General features: G+C 41.0%; 1 pseudogene; it reads right to left on the bottom strand.

Moving 5' to 3' along the window:
• Positions 1–908: 908 nt before the first annotated feature.
• The window catches only part of LOC106994552 (transcription factor TFIIIB component B'' homolog), a 69,840-nt pseudogene continuing 52,439 nt past the window's right edge, over positions 909–18,309 (bottom strand).

The following is an 18,309-nucleotide window of genomic DNA, read 5'->3' as shown; positions in this document are numbered from 1 at the left end:
CAAGGAGGCTGAAGACAGGGAAGCCAGCAGGGGGGGAGGCTGGGACCCTGGGGGAGGGGTGGGAACGTTGTGAAGGCCACACCCCAAGCCCTGGGGCCCTGTATTGGGCCATGGTTACATTGCTATAAAGAAATACCTGGCGAGGCGCGGTGGCTCACCCCTGTAATCCCAGTACTTTAGGAGGCCGAGGCGGGCAGATCACGAGGTCAGGAGATTGAGACCATCCTGGCTAACACGGTGAAACCCCGTCTCTACTAAAAATACAAAAAATTAACCAGGCGAGGTTGCGGGCGCCTGTAGTCCCAGCTACTCGGGAGGCTGAGGCAGGAGAATGGCGGGAACCCAGGAGGCAGAGCTTGCAGTGAGCCGAGATCGCGCCCCTGCACTCCAGCCTGGGTGACAGAGCCAGACTCCGTCTCAATAAATAAATAAATAAATAATAAATAAATAAATAATAAATGAAAGAAATACCTGACACTGGGTGATTTATAGAGGAAAGAAATTGGATTGGCTCGTGGTTCTGCAGGCCATACGAGAAGCCTGACGCTGGCAGATCTACATTAGCGAGTTCTCAGGAAGCTGGTGGAAGGCAATGGGGAGCCAGCAAGTCACACGATGAGACCCGGAGCAAGAAAGAGAGGCGAGGAGGTGCCACACTCTGCAACAACCTGATCTCTGGAGAGCTCACTGTTGGGAAGACAGCACCAAGCCATGAGGGATCCATCCTCGTGACCCCGATGCCTCCCTCCGGGCCCCGCCTCCAGCGCTGGGGATCACAATGTAACATGAGATTTTGGTGGGACAAATATCCAAACCATATCAGGACCTAAGAGACGGAGACTTCATCAGAAAAGGATGCACCCCTTCTGCCCACTCCTAGCCCCCACTTTACGGTGACCCCAGCGTGTTCAGTCTAACAGCAGCAGAGTCCAGCTGAAGGCGCTGCCGGTGGCACCTCTCAAAACGAGGAAAGGGTAACCCGTTACCTTGAGGGCCGGCAGTGTTCCCGAGGTGGGGGTCCTGCCTCCCAGGCCACCCTGCAGAGCAGAGGTTGCAGCTGGCCCTGGGGACACCCACATGCGTGAGGAATAAGCCGGCATGTGGCATGCCACCGACATGGGAGCATCTTTAATATTTTGTCTAATAATGTATAAAATAGTCCTTTACTACTGTCACTCCTGCAGAAAAGGAGAAACTTATTACTGTGCCTTACAGACATGTTGGGTAAAAAATTATCCACTGAATCATTTTTATAAGTTGATTTTGAGAGCACTGAGTGTCTTGGAAAGAGGACACTGGCAGAGAAGAACCTGCTATACTGAAGAGCAATGAAAAAATCTGTTTCAAAATGTTCTTACACTTGGTTTCTACATTGATTCATACACTGTTTCTTTAAGGTCAAACTTCTGTGTGTCATTTTGAAATAAAGGTTTAGATTCCATGACATTTTCATATTTTAATAAATACCAACTTTTCTGTTTTAAAACAAGTAGCAGCAGTGCCCCCCCAGGAGACCAACTACACTTTCATTCATTTATTTCTTAATGTAGCAAGTATTTGTTAAACATCTGCTGTTGCCAATACATCAATGAACAAAAGAAGTAACATCTCTGCTCTTCATGGAGCTTACTTTGTAGTAGTTGGAGACAAGCAATAAAAATGAATATTAATTAATTACCCATTTTGAAGCAGGAGCTAACAAATTTGATGAAAGGCAGGATACAGAAGATGAGGAAAAGAGGATTCAGCAATGAGGCTCTGGTGATTGGTCTGATGATGCAGCTGCCGTTGACTGATACGAGGAAAACGAGAGGAAAAACAAGTTTGGATTTCAAGTGTTTATGTAGAGATGGCTGCTAGACAGCAAATGAAACACTTTGAGTAGATACATGGATGTGTGAGACCGGAGTCCAGGAGCGGGGTCTGGGGAGGAGATGTGTCTTTATGAGCCACCATGCTGTAGATCTGTTCAGAGCCACGGACCGCATGCTGTCAACAAAGGAGTGAGGGTATTGAGAGAAGACGAGAAATTCCGAACACGTGCTCTGGGGCACTGTAAACTTTCCAATATGGAGAGAGAAAGAAAAACCAGCAAAAATAATTAAGAATCAGAAATGAGTGAGGTAAGAGAAAATCAAGGAGACCATTGCATCCCGGAAACCAAATAGAAAAGTGTTTCAGAAGGAGGATGTGAGCGGTTCCACAAAAGCCACCGAGATAACAATACGCAGGATGTATCAATGGGTTGAGAGGATGACTTGTAAACTCCAGTGCAATTCGGAGGACATGGGAAGAGAACTGGTGAACGTGAGTTAGAAAACTCGCAGGAGTGACACTTCTTGAGGAAAAATATAGAAAAAATGGTTGACATCTGCAAGGGGTTATAGAATCAAAAGGATTTTTGAGAAGGTGGAAAAAGTTAAATGACATTTGTGTGCTAATGCACACAACCCAGGAGAAAGGGAAAACAGGTGATGCACCCGGGAAGGCAGAGTTTCAGGAAGAAAGTCCTTGTGTTCTAGCACCCACGTGAAGGAGTTGAATTTAAAGGGGTGCATGACTGCGTCCTAAAGAATGAAGAGAGAGAAAGCGAGAATAAGGTAACAGCTGCAGATGAGTCCATTGGACAGTGGGAGATTGAAGACGTTTTCTGGTGTATGAATCTTTTTTTTTTTTTTTGAGACAGAGTCTCACTCTTGTTGCCCAGGTTGGAGTGCAGTGGTGCAATCTCGGCTCACTGCAACCTCCGCCTCCCAGGTTCAAGCGATTCTCTTGCCTCAGCCTCCTGAGTAGCTGGGATTACGGGCACGCACCACCATGCCTGGCTTATTTTTGTACTTTTAGTAGAGACTGGGTTTCGTCAATCTTCTTAATCAAATACCAGATACAGGAACCAGCAGAGAGTGACAACGAGGAAAGACATGTTGGAAGTGGAATCTATAGATAGATAGTCTTCAAATGGGGGCGATTTTGCTCCCCCTGGGACATTGGGCAGTGTCTGGAGACATCTGTGGTTGTCACAATTTGGGGAAGAAAAAAATGATACTGGCCTTGGGTGAGCAGAGGCCGGAGATGCATCTCAATATCCCACAGTGCACAGGGCAGCCCACACAGCAGGGCCCCTGGGACAAAGTGCCAACAACGCCGAGGTGGGGACACACTGTGAAAGGGTGATGGAGTGTTGTGTGTTGCCGTAGAATGCTGAGGGCACATCTGAAATCGGTGATTAGAGATTGAAGTGAGTTCCCTTAACCCGGCGACATGCTTTTCTCCGGATTTGTTTAGCAATGTGCACATTGTGTAGAGCGATAGAGTTGGGGCCTGGACAGCAGTAAGGAGGGAAAAAGGCCACGGGTGGAGTTGAGCATCTGAGCGAGGGGATGACAACCATGGCAAGTCAGCTTGGGACGGAGGGAAGTGAGGATGGTGGAGGATGGGGCAGTGCAAAGGGTTTAGGAAAAACTGTAGGGCTCAGGGGGCCGAATCACTGAGGAAGTTGGGGACGCTGGACTTACTGAGGTGTGGAGTTTTACCGGGATGTAGTTTTTAGCAACTCCATCGTCATGGGAACCAGTGGTTGAGTTAGCCTAGGGGAAAGGCTATCAAAAGAGAATAAATCAAAGATGCCAGGATTTTGAAAGGATCATGGACATTGATGTGAAAATCACAGATTGTGGCAGAAATGGTGTGGGGAGTGGCAGTGACAGGAACTCATTCTAGGACTGTCAGGGACCTGGCCTGGGAGCAGCAGACAGTTACCATGAGAAAGAGGGAAGGTGGGTACAACAGTTAACCTTGAGGGTTTTCAGAACAGAGAAAAGCTGTAACGTCTAGAAGTGGAACCAGGGGGCTCTGAGGACCCCTAATCCTCCTACTGACTTGAGAACACCAGGGTAGGGGGAGAGGAAGAGTGAGGACGCTCACTGCATCCACCCCTGGAGAGCGCAATGAAGCAGCTCCCTCGGGGAAGACCCTGCTTCTCTTACAGCGAGAAAGCGCAGGGCATTTAGAGAGAAATGTCATGAGGTAGGAAATTGCTGTGGATGATGTGATCTGCAGAGGGCACAGTGGACGGGCCCAGGAGCCAGGAACGTTGGGCAGAGGGATGAGAAGGGAGGTGCTTGGGACGGTTTGGGGAGGTGTGTCTGGGGAATGAGGAACTGGGACTCCTGAGCTTCTTGGAGAGTTCTATTAACAGGACTACGCAGTAAAATACGATTATTCCAGAGGGACTCCAGGCAGGTAGTGCTGGTGAGGCACTGAGGGAGGTGGGGAACTAGAGGAGGGGGTTTTTCCTGGAATATTCGGAGGTCTGGGGTTACTCACTTCCTTATTCCTGCCGTTGGTGTGGAAGCAGGTGGATGATGGCCCTGTCCCGAGCGTCCAGCGCTGAGCTGCGTAGACCTGGGGTTTCTCCCTCAGTTAATGGGCTGTTTTCGTTGAGGTTTCTGAATCTGCAAAGCAGAGGTGCATGAACATTTGGTGTTCTAACTCTAACACCAGAAAACAAGGGAGAAAGTGAATCTCTCTATTAGAGGCATTGTCAACATGGGCAAGAAATGCCACATTTGAGTTGAGTCTGCTGACATTTATTCCGGATGTAAGTGTTCCCAGCAAGCTCAAAACAGGCCGATGAATCTTGCACCTGCTTCATGAACCTGAGAGGGGCATCAGAATGATCTAACAAAACGACTCACAATGAGAAATAGTTTCTTCATAGTGACTGAAAATGGAGGATGTCCTGTCCCTTGGTCCAGGTGGGCTCAGCTGGGACAGCAGTTGGCTGGGCACCGGGAGCACGTTCCACACTCTTGGCTGTCCGTTTCTAACAAGAAGTCTGAACCTAGGAGTCATTGATTTGTGGCTTTCCAGTTAGACTGCCTAAGTTCAGAATGTTTAATCCAGATGCATCAGACTTTTTGATACAGCATCTTGCTCTGTCACCCAGGGTGGAGTGTAGTGGTGCAGTCTCGGTTCACTGCAGCCTTGACCTCCTGGGCTTAAGCAGTCCTTCTGCCTCAGCCTCCTGAGTAGCTGGGACCACAGGTGTGAGCCGCAACATCTGGCTTTCAAAAATTCTTTTTATAGAGATGAGGGTCTCACTATGTTGCCCAAGCTGGTCTGGAACTTCTGGGTTTAAGCAGTCCTTCCACCTCAGCCTCCCAAAGTGCTGAGATTATAGGCCTGAGTCACTGCACCCAGCCAGACATAAATTTCTTATCTGGGTTTGATGGCCTTAGCAGCTCTAAATAAAAATAAAATAGTGAATATTGGTTTGTTGTTCTTCCTAGGGAGCCAATATCTTCATGTAATGCTCCGAGTGCTGTGAGATGCTCCCTGAGTACACAACAGCCATTTCTACCACCTCTTCTCACATCCAGTCATGCAAATCTCCAAAGACCAGGTCACTAGTTGCTTGTGGCTCCTGTGACGAAAACTACAACCTGGGGGGTTTAAAACCACAGAAATCCATGCTATCGTCTAAAATGCAGGGTCAGCAGGGCTGTGTTCTCTCTGAAGGGTCTTGGGAAGGACTTCATCTCTTACAGCTGATGGTGGCTCCTGGCAGTCTGTACGTTCCTTGGTATGCAGCCACATCCTCCCACCTCTGCCAGCCTTCACACGTGTTTTCCTCTTTTTTTTTTTTTTTTTTTATAAGGGCACCAGTCAGATTGGATTTAGGGCCCATCATAGTCCAGTGTGAACTCACTTAGCTGCAAAGACCCTGTTTTTAAATAAGGTCACATTCTCAGGTTCCAGTGGTACCTGGATTTTTGCAGGACACTGTGATCCAGCACAGTTTCAATCACCGCCATTATTCAAGTCATTCAAGATCCCAAAAAGAGAAGCTCAGTTTCTTTCTCTCCATTTTGAGGTCATGGGATTTCCTTCAATTTTAATTTTATGTCCAGTCATGTATTTTTCCTGCCCTCCTCAGCAACCTGGAGCTGTGCAGACTGAGACCGAGATGCATCGCTGAAACTCTCCTTGGGTGTTTTTTACCATTTCTTCTTGGAAAAGAAGATTTTACCTCGTGGGATTTTCAAGAACCTCTAACTCCTCCATTGGGGACCAGGTGCCACCAAAAAAGAGCACAGCAGCAGCCTTGTGGATAAGTCGTGGTCTGGAGTCAGCCACTTTGCACATATCACTCAGAGCTGCATCATCGGGTTACCCCTGGAAAGGCTGCTCACACACCCACATTGAGGGCTCTCGTCACTGCTGGTGACTAGCTTGGTGAATGTTCTGCTTCATGGAGAGACTATCAGAGCTGGAATATCCATAGGCTTATAATTGTCATGAATACTTCCTCTCTCATTTGCTGTGAAATCATATGGCTCCTCAGTCCATGAAGCTGGCATCAATAACTGAAATAGGCTTGGGAAATCCTGGGCAAGAGGCAAAGAGGACACTAAGCCTTGGACGTTTGCTTCCATGCTACCTTTACGCACACCCGCAAGGTCCGGGGCTTCCAGAGGCCTGGTTTTCTTCTGGCTTCCCTTGTGGTCATGTTCCACCAGAGCTGGAACCCTCCCCTGCTTTCCCCAGAGCCAGGCAGTAAGGGCACACCTCCACCGGCTCCATGTTACTCAGGGGGATCCAGTGTTATTCACCGCAGCTCAGGTGGCAAGGGTAAAATCACTCCTTAATATGTGTTCTCTCTTGTGATTTTACATTTGTCGTATGCTCAACAGAGGCTGGATGGACCCAGTTCTAATTTCTTTTACATTTTTTTTTGAGACAGAGTCTTGCTCTGTTGCCCAAGCTACAGTGCAGTGGCATGATCTCGGCTCACTGCAACCTCCGCCTCCCAGGTTCAAGTGATTCTTGTGCCTCAGCCTCCCAAGTAACTGGGACTACAGGCATGTGCCACCACGCCTGGCTAATTTTTGTAGTTTTAGTAGAGATGGGGTTTCACCATATTGGCCAGGCTGGTCTCAAACTGCTGACCTCATGATCCGTCTGCCTTGGCCTCCCAAAGTGCTGGGATTACAGGCGTGAGCCACCGCACTCGGCCTCTTTTACATTTTTAAAAGCTAAAAATATAATATGCATTCTGAAAACTTTATACATCATAAAGTGTAGATTATGAGCTGAACACAACCGTGCAACCAACATCCAGATCAAGACCCTGGAACCCCCTCAAGTCCCTTCCAGTCACAGCCACTGCCGTGTGTGGCCATATCTTAATTTCCAAGAGGTTTCTGCCCATTTTTGTACTTTATGTAATTCAAGTTATACAGCATGTGCTTAGTCTATGGCCTCTTCTCTTGAGCATAGCATCACCTTCATGAGATGCAGCCGCATAATCGCTTGCGGTTGTGGGCTGCTCATTCTCATTGCTACAGTTTTATTCCATTGTGTCAGTATGCAACACTGGTTTTTTAATGATCTTAAAGCAGCTTCACCTAACAATGTGTGGCATTATGTGGACACCTCACATACTGTTCTAATGTGTGATTTTCCATAAACGGATTCATCTAGATCTTCTCACTAGTCACATTCTCACGTAGTGCTAAAAGTTAGCAGGAGTTGCTGATGTTTCATGGGGCACAATAAAAAATCAGCTCTGCTTCCCTATGTCTATTTGGGAGTGTGCATATCATATGTTTGCAATGGTGAATGCCTGTTTTGCAAAGCATTGTTACTGCGGCCTCAACCAGTCTTAAGGGGTATTAGCAAAAGAATAGACATTGCAAGCTTCCTTGGTAATCTCAAAAGTGAACAAAGTAATTATCTAAAGATCTTTGCAAAAAAAATTTAGTCATTTAATTTTATGACTAAAGGGCCACCTAACATATAATCCAAAAATATATAAATTAAATTCCACTATACAAAACCACAAAGATTAACAAAACTGTGCTAGCTTCCAGTTCTCCATTCAAACTCTGCCTTAACCTTTTATATTCTAGGAAGTTCCTGAAGATAAAGCTATTTGGATTAATTTACCTGGGATTTTCTTCTAGGGGCAGCAAACTTTCATGGAAGGGCAGATAGTAAATATTTTCAGCTTTGTGGATGCTGAGAAACAAGGTCCTCCAAATTTTGAGCAAATGTTCTCCATCAAAGATGAATAGCTTTGTTCTGTTGTGTTTACATTTTACATAGCTTGGGGACGATACCAAAGAGGCAGAAGATGGAATTTGTTCCGTGGTTCCACTTCACTAAGCCTGCTGGAGGATGATGGTTAGAAGGATTCCTTCCCTCTGGGGCTACTGGTGATGTTTTAACCCAAATGGATATTCATTACAGCAGCACCAGGAACAGTCTGCTGAACCCTGGGGTGGGGTTGGGTGGGGGATGGTGGTGGGGAGGGGGTTCAGCTGCCTCAGCAGCTGCTGCTGATCCGGATCAAAAGCGAGGCTGAATACCTGTTTCTCCATTCTACACTCCCTCCGGGAACCTGGAAGCTCAGCAGGAGATGAAGTGGCTGGAGGCGTGTGAGTCCTGCACTTGATAGAGGCGGATTCTGTCAAGCCTTACCTGGATGGTGTGTGTGACTATCCCCATAGAAACGAGCAGGCTGTCTCATGAAGCCTCCATTCTAGCCTTTTGTGATCACCTGTGATCTTAGAGGGCTCCTCTACAACCCCGAGTCCCAAATAGGTGACTACAAAGTGGGCTCACACTTATTTCTCCACTATTCCTGTGTTCTTTCAGGGGGCTGACCATCAAACCTACTTAGAAATCAGACCTTGAATGTAAGTATATGTTGTTTATTATCTATATCCTTTGCATGGCAGAATGTCAGTTATAGGATAAATAACAGAGGGTAGGCTTTGTACCAAGTCATGGTGACAACAGTACAAAGCAAGGCTGGGCGTGGTGGCTCATGCCTGTAATCCCAGCACTTTGGGAGGCCGAGGAGGGCAGATCATGAGGTCAGGAGTTTGAGACCAGCCTGGCCAACATGGCAGAACTCCATGTCTACTAAAAATATAAAAATTAGCCGGGCGTGGGTCATGTGCCTGTAGTCCCAGTTACTCAGGAGACTGAGGCAGTAGAGTCGCTTGAACTCGGGAGGTTAAGATTGCAGTGAGCTGAGATCGCGCCACTGCACTCCAGCCTGGGTGACAAAGTGAGATTCTGTCTAAAAAAAAAAAAAAAAAAAAAAATTAATACAAAGCAAGTGCTGAGTGTCAAGTGACGTAACTTTTGAGACAGCCACGATCCCGATTTCTCAGTGTCCTTTGTTGTCCCCAGGGTTACAATATGAACCATTGATTTCATCATTACTAATAAATATAGTTTAATAGTCATGTTCATAAATTCTAGACCATTAGAGATTCTAGAACATTTGGTACATGGTATTCATTTGGAAATATTTCTTGAAGTTTAATAATAGTCATTACTTGAATTTGTGACTTTTAATCTTCAAAAAATAAGACATGTAATGCTGAAAGAAACAGTCCCTGTGGAAGGTAAGCCAGGAGATCCTAGTGCTGCTTCGAACTGAGTTTGCAGAAAAGTGTCTAGATGATACATTTCTGTCTTATAATAATTTGTAATGACTCATACTTGGTGCCATTTACTTGACTGTTTGCCAGGCTAGGTTTTTGATAATGGCCATTATTCAGCTCATAAAACATGCTCTGTGACTGACTTCTTTGTTGGATGCTGAGTAATATTTTATATAACACCTGAATTTCTTTTTTAGTATGATTGACTTTAGCAATGAATATATTGTAATGCTTTGGATAACTCATAAGTTTCTCAATTTCGTGTTGTTATTCTATATTTTTATTTTTTATATTTAAGTGACTCAATTCTTAATGTTATAGTTTATCACTTTTAATGGTTCAATCTTTTGGTGAATTTTTTGTATCCTCTCGGATTGTTCAGAGGCTGAATATGATCCCGGAAGGAGGCAGCACCAGCAGGAACCGGGCGTCGTCCACTCACAGTCATTCCCCGGGGCTCCCTGCCTCCTTCTTTCTCTTTGTCCTTGTTACGTAAAATGTGTTTCACTGTCAACCTGATTTTTATTCTAGAAGTATAAGCCTAGTTTCTATCATTAAATGCATGACATTGGCGTTGGTTCACAATGTTTGATGCTCTACTCTGTCTGCTGCTCCGCGTGATCTTTTTGAATGATTAGAGACGTGCTTAATGCTGCCTTCATACTCTGTATGGACATTCAGTGAACCTCTGTTAAATTAATAAACGTCGAGTGATGTTACCGTACCCTACCTGGGTGACGCTTCCAGTCAAGGGTACTTGCCCACATTATTAGGTTGGACAATCACTGTGCAATAGTCATTGTGGTTTTTGCCATTATTTATTCATCCTTAATATATTAATGTAAATTCCCTCAATTATTTTATACCTTTAAAAGTATTAAAACCACATAATTAAAATGCCCCACAAAATTTGCATCATTGTTAAATTTCTGCTATGATTCTGTTTGCCTAATGTATATGGCTGCATATGCATTTATTATTATTATATATTTACTATTAGTTGTACCATTTATCATTTGGTAGAAATTTAGCTTATTGACATCCTTATTCAATTCTTGAAAGGTAAGTTGTTTTTTAAAAAATGTTAAGAAGAAGAAAAGCCATATGTAAGTTAGGTATAGGCATTGATGCATCCTTCTTTTACACACACACAAATGAACACACATACAGGCACACACACATAAAACTTGGTTTTGTGTATGTTATCCTTTTAAACATTTTTTTAATGCTTGCTTTTTCTCAGAACTAGTACTCAGGAAGGGTATGGTAACATCACTCGACATTTACTAATTTAACAGAGGTTCACTGAATGTCCATATAGAGTATGAAGGCAGCATACTGGGCGCAGTTGCTCACACCTGTGATCTCAGCATTTTGGGAGGCTGAGGCGGGTGGATCACTGGAGCCCAGGAGTTCGAGATCAGCCTGGCCAACATAGTGAAACCCCATATCTACCCAAAATACAAAAATTAGCTAGTCTTATAAGTTAATCTCAAAATAAATAGATAAAAATTAATTTTTTCATAATTTATTTGCTAAAGTTTTCTAAAGAATATTTTATACAATAAAACTTTTATAAGGCCCCCTTTCCATGTCAATTATTATTTGAAATTGTATAGAGATGAATGACACCTATTTGGTATGTAAAACACATGCACACACAAATCTGTGTGTTTGAGTTTTATTATTCTGTACTCTGCTGTCTATGTGGGGTTAACATTGATCACTTTTTTTCTGTCAGAATAACTTTTTCTACCCATTTCTTTGCCCCTTCGAATCTGCTGTTTCCACTGGCTATGAACTGAGAGAGTTATGCAGGAGAGCCAGTTCTGTGTCATCAGGGATAAGTTTTTTCTATTAAATTATGTATCTAACAAACATTTATGGATTATTACCTCTGCCAGACAATGGCATACATATATACGCTATTCCTGTTTCCTGCATTCACTGAACTATAATGTAATGTATTATGTTGTTATAGGATATATACACACACAAATTTCAATTATATAAAATACAAAGTTTCAAATGCTGTAGAGAAGTATACACAGCAATACATTTGTGAGTGATTATAAATTATCTATTTCTGAGGATCCACTTTCATTATTGGGTTGTGTTTCTTTTAAATTTATTTTTAAATGTATACACAATAGCATTTTCACTGTTCAGGTCTATGAGTTTTGACAAATGCATAGTCATGCAAATGCCATCATAATCAAAATACAGAATAGTTTGATCACCGTTGAAAAAGTTCCCTCCTGGTGGCCCTTTGAAGTCAAACGTTTAATCCCTGGAAATCCCTGATTTGCTTTCCTTCATTCTGTTTTTTAATCTCCAAGAAAGTCATAAAAATGGAGTCACATAACATGTAGGTAACATGTAGCCTTTAGAATATGGCTTCTTTCATAGGGTAATGCATTTGAGATTCATGCATGTTATGTGTCTACCAATGACCGTTTCCCCTTTTAAATTGATGGGTGATATTCTCTACTTTATGTAGGTACCAGTTTATTAATCCTTTTCCCAGTTGAGAGACATTGAAGATGTTTCCAGGGTTTGTGAATTGTGAGAAATCTGCTATAAACATTCACCGTTGGGGGGGGGGGTGTGTGAACACAGATTTTTCAGTGTTCAAGTCTACTTTTGAATGAATATCTAGAAATAGGATTGCTGTGTTCATGGTGAATACATGTTTAACTTTGTGAGGAACTGACCAGTGTGTTCCAGATGGGCTGTGCCCTTTCACAGCCTTCCCAGTGATGCATGAGAGTTCTATTTACTGTGCAATCTGGTTAGTATTTGATACTGTCTGGATTTATAAAAAATTTTAGCCATCCCCATAAACATGTTTTTTTTTCGTTATAGCTTTAATTTACATTTTCTTAATGACTAATGATTTTCAGACTATTTTATATGTTTATTGTCATTTGCATGTTTGTTTGATGAAATGTCTACATCCTTGGAAAACTCACTTATTTGTTAAAAAAATAAGTGTCAGCCAGGCGCGATGGCTCACACCTGTAATCTCAGCACTTTGGGAGGCCGAGGAGGGTAGATCACTTGAGGTCAGGAGTTTGAGACCAGCCTAGCCAACATGGTGAAACCCTGTCTCTAGAAAAATACAAAAATTAGCTGGGTGTGGTGGTGGACGCCTGTAATCCCAGCTGTTCGGGAGACTGAGACAGGAGAATCGCTTGAACCCGGGAAGTGGAGGTTGCAGTGCACAGTGAATGCACCACTGCACTCCAGCCTGGGTGAGAGAGCGAGACTCTGTCTCAAAAAAATTAAATAAATAAATGTCATGGGATTTTCAATACAGACAATCATGCCATCTGTGAATATAGACAGTTTTCTAAGATTTTTGCTCCTTTTATTCCTTTGCCTTGCCTTATGGCACTTGTTCGGACATCTAGTACAATGCGAATACAAATGTTATGTGTGAATGTCTTTCTCCTGCTCTTCATTTTAGACCATCCATTAAGTATGAGATTAGAATTTTTTGTAGATGCCTTTTGTTAGGTTAAGGAAGTTACTTTGATTCCTCCTAGTTTGCTTAAGTTTTAAAAAGTGTTATGAATGAATAATAAATTTTACCAAATACTTTTTCTCATGTGTTGAGATGATTATGTAGCCTTATCTACTGTAATCTTTTTAAATGGCGAGTTACGCTTACTGATGTTCAAATGTTGAAGCAGATACGCATTTTCGGAAGAAATCTCACTTGGTGTGATGTACTCACCTTCTTATACATTGTTGTGTTTAATATTTGGTTGAGCATGTTTATATTCATGAGGGCTATTAGTTACAGGTTTCTTTTTATATAATTTTTTCCTGATTTGGGATTAGGGCGCTTCTGGCCTCATAAAAGAATTCAAGAGTATTTTTTTTTTTTTAAGAGCCTGTGTAAAATTGGTATTATTTCTTTCTGAAATATTTGGTAGAATTTGCCAGTGAAACTATCTGGCCTTGAGTTTTCCTTGACTAAAGGTTTTGCATTATAAATTCAATTTCTTTAACAGGTCTAGGATTATTTAGATTATCTACTTTTTCAGTGAGTTTTGGCATGGTGTGTCTTACTTTTCAGAAAACTTTTATTTTAGATTCGGGTACACAAGCGGGTTTGTTATATAGGTAAACTTGTGTCACGGGGGTTTTTGTTCACTTTTATGACTGCATAGTATTCCATAGTGTATAGGTACCATATTTTCTTCATCCATTCTACTACTGATGGGCATTTACATTAAATCCATGTCTTTGCTATTACTGCAGTGAACATACATGTGCTTGTATTTTTATGACAGAACAATTCGTATTCCTTTGGGTACATACCCAGTAATGGGATTGCTGGATTGAAGAGTAGTTCTGTTTTTAGCTATTTGAGGAATTCCTACAGTGCTTGCCACAATGGTTGAACTAATTTGCAATTAATTTATAACTAATTTACAATGAATTTACTAACTGTAAATTAGTTCAACCCACCAATAGTGTATAAATGTTCTCTTTTTGCTGCAACATTGCCAGCGTTTGTTATTTTTTGACTGTTTAGTAATAGCCGTTCTTAATCATGTGAGATGGTGTCTCATTGTGGTTTTGATTTGCATTCCTCTAACAATCAGTGATGTTGAACTTCATGTGCTCGTTGGCTGCTTTATGTCTTCTTTTGAAAAGTGTTTGTTCATGTCCTTTGCCCACTTTTTAATGGGTTGTTAGTTTTTTTCTTGTAAATTTGTTTTAAGTTCCTTATAGATGCTGAATATTAAAGCTTTGTCAGATACATAGTTTGTAAATATCTTCTCCCATTCTATAGGTTTTCTTTTCACTCTGTTGATGTTTTCTTATGCTGCAAAGAAGCTCTTAAGTTTAATTAGATCTCCTCTGTGAATTTGTGTTTTTATTGCAGTTTCTTTTGGCGTTCTTTATCATGAAATCTTTGCCAGTTCCTGTGTCCAGATTGGTATTGCTTAGGTTGTTTTCCAGGATTTTTATAGTTTTGTGTTTTACATTTGAGTATTTAATCCGTTCTTAGTTGATTTTTATATATGGTATGAGAAAGAGGTCAAGTTTCAATCTTCTGCATATGGCCATTGATCGTTTTTGTCAGTTTTGTTGAAGATCAGATGATTGTATGTATATAGCCTTATTTCTGGACCCTCTATTCTGTTCCATTGGTCTATGTGTCAGTTTTTGTACTAGTTCCATGGTATTCTGGTTATTGTGGCCCTGTAGTGTAATTTGAAGTTGGGTATCATGACACCTCCTGCCTTGTGCTTTTTGCTTGGATTACCCTGGCTATTTGGGCTCTTTTTTTGGTTCCATATGAATTTTAAAATAGTTTTTATCTAATAAGCTGGACATGGTGGTACATTCCTGTAATCCCAGCTACTCGGGAGGCTGAGGTAGGAGAATCACTTGAACCTGGGAAGTGAAGGTTACAGTGAGCCAAGGTCACGCCACTGTACCCGCAGCAACGAGAGTGAAACTCTATCTCAAAAAAAAAATATGTGTGTGTGTGTGTATATACATATATGTGTGTGTGTGTATATATACATGTATATATATAGTACATCTAGTACAATGTCAAATGCAAGTGTTATGTGTGAATGTCTTTCTCCTGTTCTTCATTTTAGACCATCCATTAAGTATGAGATTAGAATTTTTTGTAGATGCCTTTTGTTAGGTTAAGGAAGTTACCTTTATTCCTCCTAGTTTGCTTAAGTTTTAAAAAGTATTATGAATAAATAATAAATTTTACCAAATACTTTTTTCATGTGTTGAGATGATTATGTAGCCTTGTCTACTGTAACCTTTTTAAATGGTGAGTTACGCTTACTGTATATATGTATATATATGTAGCCTTGTCTACTGTAACCTCTTTAAATGGCGAGTTACGCTTACTATATATATGTATATATGTAGTTGTTTTCTAGTTCTGTGAGGAACATCATTAGTAGTTTGATTGGAATACCATTGAATCTGTAAATTGCTTTGGGCAGTATGGCCATTTTAATGATATTGATTCTTCCTATCCATGAGCATGGAATGTCTTTCCATTTGTTTGTGTCATCTTTGAGTTCTTTGAGCAATGTTTTGTAATTCTTATTGTAGAGACCTTTCACCTCCTTGGTTCACTGTATTCCTAGGAATTTTATTATTTTTGTGACTATGTGTCTTTTAATGTATTGTTCTAGTTTAAGTTGTGAAATTTATGCAATCCATAATTTCTTTTGCAATCCATTTTATGTCTGTAGTGTTTGTAGAGATATTCTTTATTCATTTTTGATATTGCTAATTGGCGTCTCCCTTCTTTTTTGGTAATTTTAGCTAGAGATTTATCATTTTTCTGATCTTAAATATTTTTAATGCTATATAATAGTTGTACATATTTTAGGGGTATATGTGATATTTCGATATACTCATATAATGTTTAATAATAAAATCAAGGTGATTGGGATAACCATCACCTTAAACATTTATCTTTTTATCATGCTGGGAACATTTGATTGATTCTCTACCAGCTATCTTGAAATATAAAATGGATTATTGTTTACTATAGTCACTCTACTAATTTATTGAACACAAAAGCTTATTTCTTTTAACTATTTTCTTGTACCCATCAATCAACCTCTCTTTGTCTCCCTCCACCACCCTTCCCAGCCTCTGGTAACCACCGTTCTATTCTTTATGTTCCTGAGTTTCACTTTCTTAGCTTCCACATATGAGACAGAAAGTGCAATATTTGTCTTTCTGTGCTTGGCTTATTTCACCTAACATAATGGCCTCCAGCTCCATCTGTGTAGCTGCAAATAACAAGATTTCATTCTTTTTATGGCAGAATAGTATTCTATTTTGTATATCTGTCACATTTTCTGTATCCATTTATCTATGGATGGGCACTTAGGCTGACTCCACATCTTGGCTATTGTGCATAGTGCTTTAACAAACATGGGAGGGCAGATATCTCTTCAATATGTGGATTTTCTTTCTTTTGGATATATTCCAAGTAATGGAACTGCTGGATCATATAGTAGTTTTATTTTTAGGATTTTGAAGAATCTCCACACTGTTTTCCCTAATGGCTGTGCTAATTTACATTCCCAGCAATAGTATACGAGGGTTTCCCTTTCTCCAAATCCTCATCAGCATCCATTACTCCTTGTCTTTGTAACAAAAACCATTTTAACTGAGTTGAGATAATATCTGCCATTGCTCAGCTCCTTCTCGAACATCAATAATTCTTAGATTTGGTCTTTTCAGTTTTTTTTTATGTCTTGTAGGTGTTCTTCATTCCTTTATATTTTTTTCTCTTTTATCCTCTCGGACTGTGTATTTTTCAATAGCCTGTCTTTGAACTAACTGATACTTTCCTCTGCTTGATCTGTTCTAACGTTGAGAGCCTGTAATGAAATTTTCAGTTTAACAAATACATTTCTCAGTTTTGGAATTTGTGCTTGATTTTTAAAAATTATTTCAATCTCTGCTGAAGTGAGGTAGCTTTTGATGCCTCCAACTTTGTTCTTTTTGCTTAGGATTGTCTTGGCTATAAGGGCTCTTGTTGGGTTCCATATGAAATTTAAAGTAGTTTTTTCTAGTTCTGTGAAGAAAGTCAGTGGTAGCTTGATGGGGATGGCATTGAATCTATGAATTGCTTTGGGCAGTATGGCCATTTTCACGATATTGATTCTTCCTATCCATGAGCATGGAATGTTTTTCTATTTGTTTGTGTCTTCTCTTATTTCCTTGAGCAGCGGTTTGTAGTTCTCCTCAAAGAGGTCCTTCACATCCCTTGTAAGTTGTATTCCTAGATATTTTATTCTTTTTGTAGCAGTTGTGAATGGGAAGTCACTCATGATTTGGCTGTCAATTTTTGATGTATAGGAATGTTTGTGATTTTTGCACATTGATTTTTTTATCCTGAGACTTTGCTGAAGTTGCTGATCAGCTTAAAAAGATTTGGAGTTGAGATGATGGGGTTTTGTAAATATACAATCATGTCATCTGCAAACAGAGATAATTTGACTTCCTCTCTTTCTGTTCGAATATACTTTATTTTTTTCTCTTGCCTGATTGCCCTGGCCAGAACTTCCAATACTGTGTTGAACAGGAGTGGTGAGAGAGGGCATCCTTGTCTTGTGCCTGTTTTCAAAGGAAATGCTTCGAGCTTTTGCCCATGCAGCATGATACTGGCTGTGAGTTTGTCATAAATAGCTTTTGTTATTTTGAGATATGTTCCATCAATACCTAGTTTATTGAGAGTTTTTAGCATGAAGCAGTGTTGAATTTTATCAAAGGCCTTTTCTGCATCTATTGAGATAATCATGTGGTTTTTGTCATTGGTTCTGTTTATGTGATGGATTACGTTTATTGATTTGCATATATTGAACCAGTCTTGCATCCCAGGGATGAAGCTGACTTGATCGTGGTGGATAAGCTTTTTTGATGTGCTGCTTGGATTCGGTTTGCCAGTATTTTGTTGAGGATTTTTGCATCGTTGTTCATCAGGGATATTGGCCTGAAATTTTCTCTTTTTGATACCAAAGCCTGTGCCAGGTTTTGGTATCAGATAATGCTGGCTTCATAAAATGAGTTAGGGAGGAGTCCCTCTTTTTCTGTTGATTGGAATAGTTTCAGAAGGAATGGTACCAGCTCCTCTTTGTACCTTGGGTAGAATTCAGCTGTGAATCGTCTGGTCCTGGATTTTTTTTGGTTGGTAAGCTATTAATTACTGCCTCAATTTCAGAACTTGTTATTGGTCTATTCAGGTATTCAACTTCTTCCTGGTTTAGTCTTGGAAGGGTGTATGTGTCCAGGGATTTATCAATTTCTTCTAGATTTTCTAGTTTATTTGCGT

This window comes from Macaca mulatta, chromosome 18 (assembly GCF_049350105.2).
Source record: "Macaca mulatta isolate MMU2019108-1 chromosome 18, T2T-MMU8v2.0, whole genome shotgun sequence".
In the NCBI taxonomy this organism is placed as follows: domain Eukaryota; kingdom Metazoa; phylum Chordata; class Mammalia; order Primates; family Cercopithecidae; genus Macaca; species Macaca mulatta.
This window is presented reverse-complemented; position numbering and strand designations above follow the sequence as displayed.